The sequence below is a fragment of the Suricata suricatta genome, chromosome 11, assembly GCF_006229205.1.
Source record: "Suricata suricatta isolate VVHF042 chromosome 11, meerkat_22Aug2017_6uvM2_HiC, whole genome shotgun sequence".
NCBI lineage: Eukaryota > Metazoa > Chordata > Mammalia > Carnivora > Herpestidae > Suricata > Suricata suricatta.
In genome coordinates this window covers 29934245-29950821 of record NC_043710.1, presented here as the reverse complement: position 1 = coordinate 29950821, position 16577 = coordinate 29934245, and the positions used below count along the sequence as shown (strand labels likewise).

At 36.2% G+C, this 16577-nt stretch overlaps 1 pseudogene; it reads left to right on the top strand.

Annotated features, from left to right (window-relative positions):
- Positions 1-7224: 7224 nt before the first annotated feature.
- On the top strand, positions 7225-9325 carry LOC115271619 (annotated as a pseudogene).
- Positions 9326-16577: the final 7252 nt, after the last annotated feature.

Genomic DNA, 16577 nt, shown 5'->3' with positions numbered 1-16577 from the left:
TGCCATAAGGTAGCAGCAGTGTGCTACCTCACCTGACATCCTAAAGGAAAGGGAGTGGATGCTAATTCTTCGCAACAAAGGAATGTTATCAGCTACAGAGAAATAAATAGTTACTAAGTGCAGGGCTTGCCTTATAGTGCTATTCTTGGATTCAGACTTTTCCCCATTCCCTTGCAGAGGATAGCCCTAAAACCAGGAAGTGGCTGATTGTCGTGGATTAGTACCGGGTAAAGGAGACAACAGGACGAAGCAGAATGAGCAACCAGTAGAGGTCTCCCTTCTCAGGGACCTCACTTCTCATCCTAGCTCTCCTATTTCAAAGCAGTGTGGGCAAGTTCCATAACAGCTGAGTCTGTTCCTCCTCTGTAAAAAAGAATTCAGTACTAGGATTTCATCACCTCTGACATTTTTTCCATCACCAAACCATGAGAACTCACCACGTCAAATTCAGGATTAGTATAAGAAGAGTCATTTACGTAAGAAAGAAACTAGAAAAAACCCTTGGTTCTGTGTCTGAAATGGTCCACTCAAGAGTTATCACACTCTTTGCTAGACTATGTTTAATGACAAAGCATTAGCTTCCCACACTTTTCTCACAAGCCAGAAAAGACTTGCCAAGGCAAAGTGAGATCTTTTCTGATTTTTTTACTAGGCTCCACATCCTTTTCAATATTAAATGAAATCATGTGACTAACATGCACACCACAGGGATCAAGGATTTAATAAATGGCTACTCATAAATATGACTTCTTCTTCCTGCTTTTTCTAAGGATTTGGGCTAATATTCAATTTTTTGCTGGACTTGTTCTTTCTAAGTAGAAATTCTCTAATCCTTGATTGAAATTATAACTGGAGATACACGAAAATTGTTCCTGATCAGATTATTTCAATTCAGTTAAAGAGAATTTCCTTAAATATATCAAAGGCAGACACCTAGAAATGATAATACCATTGGAGAATTTCAGCAAATTGCTGAAAAGACAACTCTGCCTGAGTCCTCAAAGTGTTGAGAAATAGAACCAAGAGTGTATCAGAAGGAATCCCACATATCCTCCGTATTCCTGATAGAAATTAAACTGGAACACAGAGTGTTGTGTAAAGCAACGTTGGCCTACTAACTCCACCTCAAAATAAGGTGAACACTACCGAGACAGAGGCTGACCTTCTTCTAGAAAAGAAAAGGAAGAGTTGAGACATGTTCTCTGTAGGCCAGCCTGTCTCAGAGAAAGAAAGGCACAGAAAGGCCAAGCAAACCCTGCATTTCTTTCCAAGTTTACAATCAGGTAAAACCCTCCATCATTGTAAGGGTGGAGCAGTAAATATATTGAGATAGGCTAGGATAGTTCCTAAGGACTATCCCTCCACATGAAAACCAGGAATGAAAAGGGAGGCGGCGGGGGGGGGGGGGGGGGGGGGGGGGGGGGGGGGGGGGGGGGGTTGGTGGCATCATTCTCATTCATGAAAGACATTCCATCCAGAAAATTGTGGGGAAAAAATGAAAAATGTGGAAAAAAACTAAAAACCAGTCTGTTACACTAATAAGAAGCAGATCCAGGCAACTGAAGCTCTAACCTGACCACACAGAAGGAGTCAAGATAATCAGATCTCTCTTTCAAACTCTCTGAATTTCTAAATGTATGCCCTTTACATCCTAAGAGAAGAGAAGCTCAGGTTAAAGTTGTGACCATTTTCAGGAGCAAGATTGGACTAAGATGCTGTGGCCAGTAAAATGGAGGGGGTTGTATTAAGGGAAATGATGTCCTTTGGGATGATCACTCAGCTGAAAAATTACTTGACCAAATGCAAGCAGGGTTACAGCTCCACTGCCCAGAAGGGTGCCAGCTGCTAATTACAATCGCTCTCTGGAGAAGTGCTTCCAACAGTATTTCTGAGTTGTTAGTTGATTAGTTTTCAGTTAAATCGATAAAGCCTTCAGGGTTAACTATCTACATGATATTGCTATACAATTATAATGTACAAAAAAAAGTGTTTATTATCAACTTTCTCTTGCTTTGGCTTAATTATTTAAGTACTTGAGATTCAATAGTTATCTTCCTTCCAGAAATCAATCTGAGAGGAAAACTGGCAAAAGTTTCACAGAGGCCAGATCTATTTCTAATGGACAAGAGAATCAAATAAAAAATAAACCCATTTCTCAATTATATTCAGGAGCACAATATATTCAATCGATAAGCAATTAGCATAAAACAATAAGAGCCACTATGTATTAAGTGCTTACCACTGTCAAGATCAAGCTGAGTGTATTGCCAACATTTTATTATGTAGTCTCTACAATTTTTCTACAAGTAAAGCACCATTATCCCCATTTTCAAATGTGAAAACATGTTACATCAGTAAGAAAAAAGAGATAGAATTCAAATTCAGGTATACTGGTGTTATGAATTGAATTGTGTCCCCCCCAAATTCATATATTGAAGTTCTGACCCTTTGTGCATCAAAATGTGACATTATTTGGTAATGGAGTCATTGAGGATATAATTAGTGAAGTTAAGATGAAAGCATAGTGGAGTAGGGGGCATCTCTAATCAGATATGACTGATATCCTTATAAAAGAGGGGATTTGGACACAGACATGTACACAGAAAGAATACTACATGAAGAAAGAAAGCAGGAATCATGGTGATAGTCTAAAAACCAAGGAACTCCAAAGATTGTCAGAAAACTATAAAAAGTAGGGGGAAAGCATGGGATAGATTCTTGCTCATAGACCTCAGAAGGAATGAACTCATTGACACCTTGATTTTGGAATTCTGGCCTCCAGAACTCTCAGACAATACAGTTTTGTTTAAATTGCTCATATTGTAGCATTTTGATATGGCAGCCCTAGCATACTAATATAGCCGGGGCTCCCAAAATCTGTGCCTTTCGGTTGGATCATAGCCCATGTGGGCCGAGTTTCTTCTGCTCTTATACCACACACCTAGTTAGACACCTTTATTGGAGTTTGGACTGAGATGCAGAGATATCTCTTAACATGTGACTAGTGTGCCTTGTTTCCCTGAAATCTCACCTTCCTCTGGCTTGACTATCTCCCCATCCATTTTAGTGTTTTTGAGAAATCCATATTGTTCCACTCTTTGAGTGAAAACCCATGTGTTATTCATTCAAACACTAAACAAAAACAACCAAAACCTACTGAGTGTCTTCTTTGTTTCTCCTAACTTCTCATGGAGTATACTATTGGGGCATGACATTAAGACAGTTATTACATCTAGAATTATGACAAATATATTAAAAATACTCATCTTAGACCTGATTGAGACTGATCTCTGTTCTAAGCCTTACTCTAATTCTTTTTATTTTTTTTTTATATAATGTTTTTTTTAAATGTTCTTTATTTATTTTTGAGAGACAGAGAGAGAGAGAGAGACAGAGGGAATAGGGGAAGGTCAGAGAGAGAGGAAGATACAGAATGTGAAGCAGGCTCCAGGCTCTGAGCTAGCTGTCAGCACAGAGCCCGACGCGGGGCTTGAACCCACAAACCATGAGATCATGACCTGAGCTGAAGCCGGATGCTTAACTGACTGAGCCACCCAGGCGCCCCTACTCTGATTCTTTTTAAAATAAATAATAAGCTGTTTTAGAACACCAAAAGACAGAAGCCAAAGAATAACTAAATTGTTTTCTTTGTACTCAAGGCAATGATAAGCAGTATTTGGCAATTATCTGTAAATTTTTCTCAATTTAATGAAAACTATAAACCTGTACATCCAAGAAACTCACCCAAAAATTAGTGATAAACATAAGATCTTAAAAGAAGTCAGAGGACACAAAACACATTACATGGAGGGGGTAGAATTCCTATTAGAAACAATGCAAACAAAGAATACGAAGTGCTAAAACAAAACAAAAAAAACAGTCAACAAACTTACATAGAATTCTATAACCAGCAAAAATATCCTTCAAACAGTACACTGGATTAGGATATTTTTAGTAAAGATTGGTAGAATGTACTGTCAGAAAATGTGTATGACATAGAATTTTAAAAGATATTCATTAGACAGAAGGAAAATATGAGATGTGTTGAAAAGGTAATATGGGTAATTACAAAAGACTTTTTTTCTCATTTTCTAAATTAAAAAAAATATAATTGACTATTTAAGAACAAAAATAGTACCAACATATTGAGGGATTAGGAAGATGTCAAAGGAAAATAAAGAACAACTGCACAAAGGATGAAGGTAGAAAAAATTTGGAGTGTAATGTTATACTTTCCTTATGTGTGAAATGGAATAATATTATTTGAGGCAAAGATATGCATTTTAAACTTCAGAGTGAGCAAATAAATAAATCTGATAAGCCAATAGTGGAGATAAAATAGACACTAAAAAATGGCTATTCAAAAGAAGACAAGAAACATCAGAAAATGAAGATTAGATGAGACAAATAACAATATAATTAAAATAAATCCAAGAATTAAAAAATTATGTTAAGTGTTGTTTATGAATACAATGAAAAGGCAAAGGTCACTTGATAAGATTATTTTTTTAAAGCAAGAGCAACTATATGCTACCCAAACGAAATGCCCTTTCAATATAAAGACACAGAATGGAAAATAACATATCTTACAAACACTAATCACATAGTTTGAGTGACCATATTAATACCAGATGAAGTAGAGCACAGGAGAAGGAATATTACCAGGCATAAAGAGGAACATTTCATAAAACAAAATGGTCAATTCATCAAAAATATGTAAAAATCTGAGGCACCTGGGATTAAGAGTCTGACTTTAGCTCAGGTCATGATCTCACAGCTTGTGAGTTCAAGTCCTGCATCAGGCTCTATGCTGATAGCTCAGAGCCTGGAGCCTGCTTTGGATTCTGTGTCTTCCTCTGTTCTTCCCCTCCACTGCTCATGTGCTGTCTCTCTTTGTCTCAAAAATAAACATGTAAAAATTGTAAAAAATCCTAAATGTGCCATGCACTTAATAACAGAGCTTCAAAATACAGGGGGGGAAAACCTGATAAACTTAAATGCTAAATAGATAAAACTATGGTTGAAAATTTCAACATTCAATAATCAATAGAACAAGTATACAGAAAATGAGAACATATATGAAAATTCAAACAACACTATCAAGTCAACAAACATGTGTAGATCACTCCACCCGAAAACCACAGAATGCACATTCTTTACAAATGCATACAAATTGTTCTCAAAATAATCCATAGGCTAGGCTATAAAATATATCTCAAAACTTTTTAAATAATAGAAATTATATAAAGTATGTTTTCTAAACACAATGAATTAATCAATAAATAACCAGAAAAAAATCTTTAAAAAATCATCTAAATTTGGAAATTCAGCGACATGATTTCAAATACCCACGGATCAAAGGATAAAACAAGAGAGGAGAATTAGAAAATACTTTTAATTGAATGACAATTACAACTTGACAGGAATTAAGATTTGGAGATGAATCTAAAGCAACACTTAAAGGAACTTTGGTGTAGTAAATGCTTATATTATCAAAGAAAATAGGTGCAAAAGAATTACATAAGCTTCCACCTTAAGAAACTGGAAAAAAAGAAGAATAAATGAAACCCAGTATAGTTGAATTTTTTAAATGTATAAAATTAGAATAGTGCATTTAGTAATATATGTCCATATATGTCCACTTCTAGTGGTTTACTAAATACTTTGTGGTTTCACTTTCATTTATTAACTAATATTTATAATGTGTTAAATGATATGTGCAGCCTTTGCCAAATGCTAAGAAAATATGCATGAATAAGTTTCAACCCCTGCCTTTAAATATATTATTTGAAGACACACACACACACACACACACACACACACACCCCACAGAGACAGACAAGGAAACAATTCATAACAGGAGTATGGCTAGATGCCAAGGCAGTCAGAGGAAAGGATAATAAAAGTTCTCCTTTGCCTCATTACCCTGCTTCAATTAAGAGTTTCAGGTAGAATGGCACCTGATAGGGGTGATAAAGAATGAAGAATCTGTACACACCGTTCCCTCTCGTTAGAAGATTTGGCTCCATAGTAGATATGAGGAGAAAGGGATCAACAGCACACTTAGGGAATTAAAAACAGAATAGTGATGTTGCTAAATCGGTGAGTGGGATTTTGAGATTAGGAAGACCAGAGGGGGCAGGAGCCTAAGGAAGGAGTTAAAAGGCTAGTGATGGGGGTCATATAATTCAATCTACTCTTTGAGAAATGTATTATTCATTTCTCTGACCCACCATTCTCATTATAGCCAAAACTAACACTTGGAGATTCTGAATTCGTGAAATTAAAGATGCCAAAGGAAAATCTATAGTCATGGTTAAACTGACAAAGTAAAGGAGTAGATATGCTATATACTGAATTTAGTTCTGAAAAAAATAATCTATTTTAGCATTCTTTTCCCTGATATATTGTGTTGGATAGTTTTAACAAGATTTGATCATTCTATCTATTCAAATACTTCTTCAGTTTAAGTGCTACTCAAGCCCTGGACCATTTTAATACCCAAGAAATTGACCAGGTATTAGGCACACAATCTTTTGTATAAATGGTAGACTTGAGATTTGCCTCTGTCTATGGCATTCCTCAACCAAGACAATAGACTACAGGTTTCTGCTCCTGTAGTTATCAATTGGGGATAGTTTTGAAGTTATTGATTTTCAGGATATAAAAAACAAATTGAGACTCTCAGGAAAGAGCTTTTTATTACTGTCCTATAGAGAGTCCAGTCATGCCAGTTTAATTACTCAAAATTTATGTATCTATTACAAACAGGGATAGCAAGTAACTAATTTTATAGACCAATTAACTTGGCCTTTGAAATATATTTCTACTAATCAATGGAAACAAAACTATATGCCCTCAGTTAACTCAAAAATCAAAAAACAAATTCTCATGCCCAAAATTTTCTTTCTTAAAATCAAAATGGTCATTAAAACTGTGACTGAAGGGGCCATTTAATAATGACAATTGCCTGGTTCCAGGCAATCATTTTCATTTTAAGATAACCCCCTGAAGCATTTTAATGACTCCCCAAAATACACCTCCACTTACAGAATTATATAAGGAGTTTTCTTCTGTAACATGGTTCTCTTTTGTCAAAATATGCGTGTTAAAGCTGCATATGATTGTTTGGGGAGCAGGTTTATTCCAGTTCAATCCGGCTGGGTCAAAGTTCATGACAGTGAAAATACTTTGAGTTTCTAACTGTTTGCTTCCTAGTCTGGGATGAAGTCAGTCCAGTTTTGCTTTCTCTTATATTGCTGGAGAGCAATCTGCTGCATGAATTGTCAGCTGATGAACATCTCCATCACTGTGGAGAAAGGAATACCCCTTCTGTATAAGCATCAATGCCACTTGGAGTGGGGGCGACTGCTACACCTGGGTAGGAACTCTGCTTTGCTGGAAGTCAGGGTACTGAGGGTACTAGGCTTCATTAATTCCCAGTTCATCAATATTTTGACACTCCTCAATAATAGATGTGAATCACTTAGCAAACTTCTCTGCATTGTGATTAAGGTTAATTACCATGATATCATTTCAATGTCTAGGTTTGGATTTAATTTGGGTAAAACAAATTTGGGACAGCTTCAGTAATGTGCCAATTCTGCATTTTGAAAGGCTATTTTTCTGCTAGACTTACTTATTGAGAGATAAATATGGGCATCAATACATATCTATATTTAATCATGGAATATTATCAATACTCTCAAAAAACCAATGCAATAACAAAAGTCATACCTTTGTAACAGGGATAATACCAAAATGCCTTTAAAGACAAATAAAAACACAAGCAGCCAATTAAAAAATTCATTTTATTGGTCTACCTTTAACACAAATGCCAGCAAGCCTCCTGAGAACAATCAATCCCTATAGATTAGAACCAAAAGAAATCAGCAAATTAACTCCCTTTATGCTGTTAAGCAAATCAAGGCATAAAGGCATTAAACCATTTGTTTATGGCTCTTCACAATAGGCCAGATATGAGAGAATGTGTTTCTTTTTTTTTTTTTTTTTTGCCATTTTTCTGTTGCATCTGGCTGTGTAGGAGTTCAATAAATTCAAATTGAATATACTTTATGTGATAGTAAAAATTTGATCAATTAGGTGGGATAGAGACCTCGTAGCCAGCCTGGGAAAGGAATTACCAGTAGCCCCTTCTCTCCCTTGAAGCCAATTATTTTCTCATTGGGCAAGTAGAAGAGTGAAACATACTTGGCTTGAGTTAAATGTATTGATATTGAAACTCTGTCATATACTTTTGGATTAAGAACCCTGCAAATATACAGAATTTAAGGCAGTGGCAAGGAAAAAACCTGCAAAGCAATAGATGTCCAAAATCCAATATGAGACTTTCCTCATATTTTAGAAAAGTATCAGAAATTCAGCATATGAGACCCTTATTTCTTTTTTTAAATATACATAGAAAAGAGTGATTGGAAATACCTTTCTAAGCAATTAAACCCAAGTGTTATATGTTTTATCTGTCATTAACTTAGCTTCAGATTACTAAGTACAAAAAGAAAAGTTTTTACATTCCAAGGTCATATTTCTTTATTACTTTATCTCTACATGCTTTTATGCCATATAAATTTAAAGTTTTTATAAAGCTTCACAAATATTAAACATGTGGGTGTTATCACAGTGAGGAGAAAGGAAGCAGTCATAACTTCTATAACATTTACAGGACATTTCAGAAAAGTGGTGTAACAAACATTTTTTTATAAAGTTATGTTTTCTGTGTTTAAGGATCCTATAACTTGGTCTTCAGAGAACAAATAATAGAATAAGCAGGATTAAATGCCTCTTTTTTTGAGAGAGAGAGAGAGAGAGAGAAACAGAGAGCAAGGGAGAGGAGCGGGGAGGGGGGGTTGAAGAGAGGGAGAGAGAGAAAATCCCAAGTAGTCTCCCCACTCAGTCCGGAGGCAGATGCAGGGCTTAGTCCCATGACCCTGGGATCATGACCCGAGCCAAAATCAAGAGTTGAATGCTCAACTGACTGAGTTACCCAGGTGTCCCCAAATCTCTGTCTCATTTTGACTATGCCAAAAAGAAACTTTCAGAATATTATAACCTAACTCTCCCCTTCCTAAACTCTTCAGGATCTAATGTACGAGGATTCAGGAAGGCCCAACATTCAGAAAACACGTACCTTCAAGGAGCTGATATATGACACGGTTAGAGTGCCTAGCTGTGCTCACAATGTAGACTTCGTGTATATGTACCCAGTAGCCACTGCATGTCACTGTGGCAAGTGTGACACCAACATTGACTGCACCATTTGAACCTGGTGCCCATCTACTGCTCTGTCAGTGAAATGAAAGAATAAAGAGCAGTAGACATCTGGGGCAGCCTAACCTTGTCCTAAAGGGCCAACATCCAAAAACTCTGTATGTCCATGTGCCCACTGCAGGCCAGGGGATCACCAGGCCCCTGATCCCTGTTGTCCAGGTAGAGAGAGAACTCCAGGATTGGAGAGTGCCTGGCATCCCTCAACCCTGTATTCTTAGGTGTGGGCTCTTCAGTTTCATTCAACTTGAATTCTGGGGCTTTAAGCTGTTTCCCATATTTAATAGGTTTAGAGGTCCCTAGAGAAACACTGTGATTTTTATAAACAAGAAAACCTAAACTTGGAAGAAAGAGCTCTCAGGATGATTGTTGGAGAACTAAATCTCCTGGGGGATGTATGGACTGCAAAATCAGGGCTAGTATTGTTTTAGTGTCCTGGAGCCAGTACTAGTTCTATGTGTAATCACTTAAATATTGAGGGGAGAGTCAGGAAGACAGGAAGACTGAGCCACGACTGCCCACTTATTTACTGGTCCTTGGAGGTAGTGACATCACTTCCACTTTGCCTGCCTTTGCTGTGTAGAAGCTTTTTATTTTGATGAAGTCCCAATAGTTCATTTTAGCTTTTGTTTCCCTCGCCTTCAGAGACATGTCTAGTAAGAAGTTGATATGGCCAAGGTCAAAGAGATTGCTGATAGGCTAGTAACGTATTTGCCAATTAACTGTTCAGAGAAATAGTTCCCTTCAAACGAGTTGGGAGTCCACAGAGATAAGCTGTGTTTTCTGGGCTCTCTACATTTGCTTTATCACTTGACTATCTGTTCTCCCAAATCTATGATTTCTTTCTAAAGGGTACACAATGAAAATGCTTCATGACTTATATTACTTTTGAAGATATTAACTTTTATTACCTGAATGTTAAAACATACTGAAAAATTTTTTAAATGTTATCTGCCAAAGGTACAACTTTAGATTTTTCAACATTCTTAAGCTACTTATTCATGTGTTTTCATAATAGTAGTGGGACCATTATTAGGAATCAAATGTATTATAAATACAACCCACATTCATTGCTCACTTGGAAATATCAATGAGAATTTTCCTGGATTTTAGTGGTGTTTTTCCCTAAATATATCTACCAAAATTGCTTCAATGAAATTTTCTTAAGAGAGTAGTCATCACTTTCTTAAAATATCTCTATTGCTCCTCACCCCCTGTCTACATTAAAACTGATTTGTTCTGAGAAAGCCCTTAACTTATCTTATTTTTCTGCAGTGCAGACTCAGTGGAAGTCTTCCTTAAAGCCTTTGGAATCTAGGTAAGTACTAGCACTCATAACCTGGAACTAATGTAACATTGTGTGTCAACTATACTTCAATTAAAACAATAATAATAATAATAAAGTACTAGAGCTAATATGTTATGTGATTCAGCACATGAATATCAAGGATTATTTTCCAGTAGATGCAGAAAAAAAACACTCAACAACCTTTCATGATAAAAACTCTCAATGAATTGGGTATAGAAAGAATTTACATTAGCATAATAAGGGCCATATGACAAGTCTACAGCTTACATCATATTCACTGGTGAAAGACTGAAAGCTCTTTCTCTAATATCAGGAACAAGGCAAGGATACATACTTTCATGACTTCATTAAACATAGTACTAGAAGTGCTGGCCAGAAAAATCAGGTAAGAAAACATTTTTTAAATTGTCCAAATCAACTGCTAACTACACTGGTATTTAAAATATTTAAAAACCATACAAATCAGACTAAAGAAATAAAATTGTCTCTTGTTATAGAAGTCATGATCTTTTATATAGAAACTCCTAAAGACTCCATCCTAAAACTGTTAGAAATAATAAACAAATTTAGTAAATTTTCATAATACAAAATCAATATACAAAAATCAGTTGCATTTCTATATACTAACAACAAACTATCTGGAAAAGAAACAAAGAAAACAATCTTATTCACAATAGCATCAAAATCATCAAAAAATGATAAAATACTTATTAATAAACTTAACCAAGGAAGTAAAACATCTATACACTGAAAACTATAAGATATTGATGAAAGAAATTAAAGGCACAAATAAAAGGAAAGATACCCAGTGTTCATGGATCAGAAAAATTAATGTTAAAATGCCAATCCTATCCAAAGCCATCTATAGATTCAATGTAACCCCTATCAAAATGCAATGGCATTTTTTAATAAAAATAAGAAAAAATTCTAAAATTCATATGGAACCACAAAAAATCCTAAAGAGCCAAAGCAATCTAGGGAAAGAAAAATAAAGCTAGACACATACTTCCTGATTTCAACTATACCACAAAAGCTATAGTAATTAAAATAGTATGATACTAGCATAAAAACAGATACAGAATCAAGAAATCAGAAATAAACCTATGCATAGACAGTCAAGGACAAAGGAGCCAAGAATACTTAATGGGGAAAAGATAGCTTCTTAAATAAAAAGTTTTGGAAAAACTGGATATTCACAGAAGAATGAAAATTGACTTGTATTTTGTATCACTCATAAGAATTAAGACAATGAATTAAAGACTTAAATGTAAGACTTGATATCATAAAATTTCTAGAAGAAAAGATATGGGATCTGGTCCTCGACACTGGTCTTGGCAATGATTTTTTTAATATAACACCTAAAGCACAAGCAACTAAACAAAACAAAAAAATAAGTAGGGTTACATCAACCAAAAAAGCTCCTGCACAGGAAAAGAATGGTCAACAGAATACAGAGGTAACCTATGGGATGAGAGAAGATATTTGCCAACCACATATCTGATAAGGGTTTAATATCCAAAATATACTCATAATAACTCAACAGCAAAAACAAAAAACAAAACTCCCCAAATTATCTGATTAAAAATGGGCAAAGGTCCTACCTAGACATTTTTCCAAACAAGATATACAAATGCCCCACTGGCACATAAAAAAAGATGAAAAATCACTAATTATCAGAGAAATGCAAATCAAAACCACAGTGAAATATCTCCTCACACCTTCTAGAATGGCTATTATCAAAAAGATAAGAGGTAAGTGCTGGCAAGGATGTATGGAAATGGGAACCCTTGTGTTCTGCTGGTTGGAATATAAACTTGTGCAGCCACTACAGAAAACAGTATAAAAATTCCTCAAGAAAATAAAATTGAACTACCTTGTGATCCAGCAATCTCACTTCTGGGTATATATGAGAAGGAAATAATAACCACCACCTTGAATATGTGTTTATGTTCATGATGTTTTCAACATTCATTGTAGCATTACTTACAATAGCCAAGACACAGAAACAGAAACAATGTGTTGGTCAGTGGATTCATGAGTAAAGAAAATGTGGTATACACACACACACACACACACACACACACACACACACACACACACACATGAAATAGCCATTTAAATCCTACCGCTTGGGACAACATGGATCAATCTTGATCATCCCAAATGAGTCAGACAGTGAAAGGCAAATATTTTATGATCTTACTTGTATGTGGAATCTAAAAATAACAAACAAACAAAAACCCAAAAATGAACTCATAGAAACAAAGAACAGTTTGGCTGTTGCCAAGGTTGGGAGGTGAGGAGGGGAAATGAGTGAAACTGGACAAAGGGTACAGACTTTCAGTTACAAGGTGAGTAAGTTTTGGGATCTAATGTACATCATGTTACTATAGCTAACAATACTGGATTACATACTTGAAACTTGCTAAGAGAAATCTTAAAAGTTGTCACCACAAAAAAATAAATAAAAAGGTACCTATGTGAGGTAGTAGATGTGTTGACTAACCTTATTGCAATAAACATTTCATAATATATACATATATAAAATCATCACATTTTATACCTTTAAAACGCTATGTCAACTATACCTTTAATAAAGCTAGAAAAAGTTAAAATTAAATTCCTAAAGAAAAATGATTTTTTTCTAAATGACTTTTTTCCTTCCAGTTTGAAATTCTCATACTGAATACATATTAAATCAGTGGGCCTCTCATAATAATCATCTGCCCAGTTCTTCAAGAATAGATGTGATTATATTTTCTGACTGTACAAAAATATAAGGACAAAATGAAAGTTGAATAGAATTATGGAGTGGACAGAGGATTGAAGATCACCTAGTTCAATGTTGCCATTTACTGGATGTTAACACTAAGGTCTAAGATTACATAGGCCATGATAGGATCAGAATTAGAACCCCAATTCCTTATGCTTAGTCTCTCTTTGGAATATCTCCACTATGCCATGAAAACACTTTGCCAACTAAACTAGCTCATTCACATATGGCTATCTGTGAAGTGTGGACCATCACATACTTCGGTATTCTCTACAATATTTCTATGTCCAAAATAAACTGCAACTCTGATAACAGTAATTTAGTGACTCTGCTGATGCAGGGATTGTGCCTGACTCACTCACTTCTGAGTAAACCTTGGCACTAAGTAGGTACCATAGTGGTTTAACTGGATTGACTCAAACTGAACTGAGAATCTCTTTCTCTGCCATTTCCACCTAGTCTTATCTTCCAGAACCACCCAAAACAAGATTAATCTCTTTTCTGCTTCAACATCATTCAAGTAAGGAGAATAACTCAGTTCTCACTTCCAGCCTGAAGATGATCGGTTCATTCATTCATTATTCTTTGAATAATCCAGTGCTCAGACATGCCTTTCCACAATCCTGATTAATATTCTTCTGTGTGTTAAGGGCTCATATAAAGTATGGAGATTCATAAAGGGCAGAATGCACCCAGACTGAGGATATTAAATAACTACAGACATAAGATTCAAATAGAAGGTCTTTGAAAACAATGAGTGTATTATAATTATGTTCAGAGCATCCAGCCTAGTGCCTTACACGTAGCAGGCTTTCCTGGTTATGTCTAAATGCCCTGATCAGAGCACTATCTTCCTGCCCTGTCAGCACTACTGACCTATGTATTAAGCCTGTGGTCAAATACCATTCCTTTTCAACTTCAATTATTTTTACTTAGTGAAGTCTGAAACCATTAAGACAAAGCTTTTTCACATTCCAAAGATTTCAAAGATTCTTTTTTATACTCAGTGTTACTACTACAAATGTCACTCAGTCCACTTATTGAGTTTGGATTTTATATCATTTATTCTTTCTATTTCTTTTCACAAAGGAAAACGAAAATATTCAAGGTAAGAACTTCAAAGGAAGATGTGAAAGATCTAAGATCTATAGAAATACTGACATTTTATCAACATGAACACAGAAACTTTGTTTATATACCAAGGGCTGCCCAGAGAGGTTGCCAAGGAATACTGGTGTGAAAAAAAACCAGTTTGCTAAGAGGTAATATAATAGATGATTGAGAGCAAAGATGTGAGTCCAAATCCCAGCTTTCCTCCCTTCTGTGTGCTGCTGGTTAAGCTAAGTAACCTCACTGAGTTTGTGTCCTCACTTTCAAGATATTCATAACCATGTCACAGTAAGAGCTAACATTTATGTGGCAGCTACTATGAGCCACGTACTATTTATTAACTCACTAGATCCTCATATAGTCCTTTGAAGTGGGCATTATTACTAGCAGCATTTTACAGAAGAAGGAACAGGTTCAGAAAGATTAAAAATTTTAAACAAGTCACACAAGTATTAGGTGGTGGAGCTGGGATTTAAACCTAGGCCATAAGCTTCGGAGTTTCTGCTTAAAGCCATTACATGTACTGCCTATACCATCATAAGTATGAACTCCAAAATATTCTCTTCCTATGGCCACCATCTCCCTTAGCAGTGTGAAAGAAAAGAACATTGGGCTAGATGCCAGGAGGTCTGGGTTTTACTCACAGCTCCTCGATGACTAGTTCTGTGACCCTGGCAAGTTATTCTCTCATTCTCTCTCTCTCTCTCTCTCTCTCTCTCTCTCTCTCTCTCTCTCTCTCTCTCGGCCTCAGAATCCTCATTGGTAAAATGAAAATGTCCAGGGGTCATGAATTAATGCTTAGAGATGCTCAAAGAGTAACTCAGTGAATGAAAAGACTGAGAAATACTTTTCCCTAGAAGGACACTTTGCTTGCATACATAAATTACAAGAGCACACAGAAAGCATTCAATACTACTGCAGCTCTCATTATCATTTACTTCTCCCTTTCCCCTTCTGTCCTTACACCTCCAGAGTCTTTAACTTTGTCAAAGGGTAGAAAAGCTACATGTCTCAGTTATCCTCACCACTTCAGATCCCAGAAAAGTTACTGGCATGGAAATAGCCTTGCAGAGAGAAGGCCCCAGGAAGGCCAGGGACCTTCCCTCTTCCAAGCCTGTTTAGTCTTCAAGTAGTTGACCTTGACTTGGCTAGCTCTAAGCCAGTCACACCAAAGGCTCTTTAGAACAAGGCTGTGAACACATAATGCTCCAGCAGTAGTCATAACCTCCCAAATCCACTTAATCCCTTAATCCCCACCTCCTAACAAAGCTGGAACCCACACAGAATGCCTGTCTCAGCCTCTACCCAACAGCATCAGCAAAGACCTGAGCTCAGTAGTAGTCAACTCTGCTCTGATCAAGAGGCCTCCGCTCTGACCTTCTCAAACCCTAAGTTTCCTGCTTTCAGAGGAAACATTCTCATGCATAGCTGGAGTCTGCTAATACGTAAGTGATGAAATCCAAAGTACATTTGGTATTTGGACAAATGTCAAATGTTTTCCCTATGCACCACATATAAAATATAAATAAAGGAAGTTAAAAAAAAAAGCGGGGGAGGGGGGGCAAGAGACAAGCAAGTAGGTTGCTCTTAGTATGATGCTGCTTCTTTGCTCCTAAAGAAGATTCTAGAAAGGTAAGTGAGATTCCCACTGTATTCTAGAATGTTAATGTTACTCCCCACAATAGCAGGTAAAAAAAAAGAGAACACTGGGCTAGAAGATAGTCAGAAGCCTGGGTTCCACCCACAGCTCCTCCTAGACTAGCTCTGTGACCCTAGGCAAGTGACTTTATTTCTCTGGGCCTCAGGTTCTCGTCTATGAAATGGAAATGTCTGCATGTCCCAAATCCAAGCTCAGAAAGGCCCCAAATGTAATGCAATGATGAAACAGACTAAGGATTCATCTCGCAACAGAGAAACTCTTCACCTGTATGTGTAATGCATAATATTCTCCACTTTTCTAAAGAAATATGCCAATTCCATTTAGGAAACTTTTAATATTAGAACTTTTAATATTAGATTTACAGAAAAGTCACAAACACTATTGAGTCCCAATATATTCCATACTCAAGTTTCCTCTTTCATTAACATCTCATATTAGCA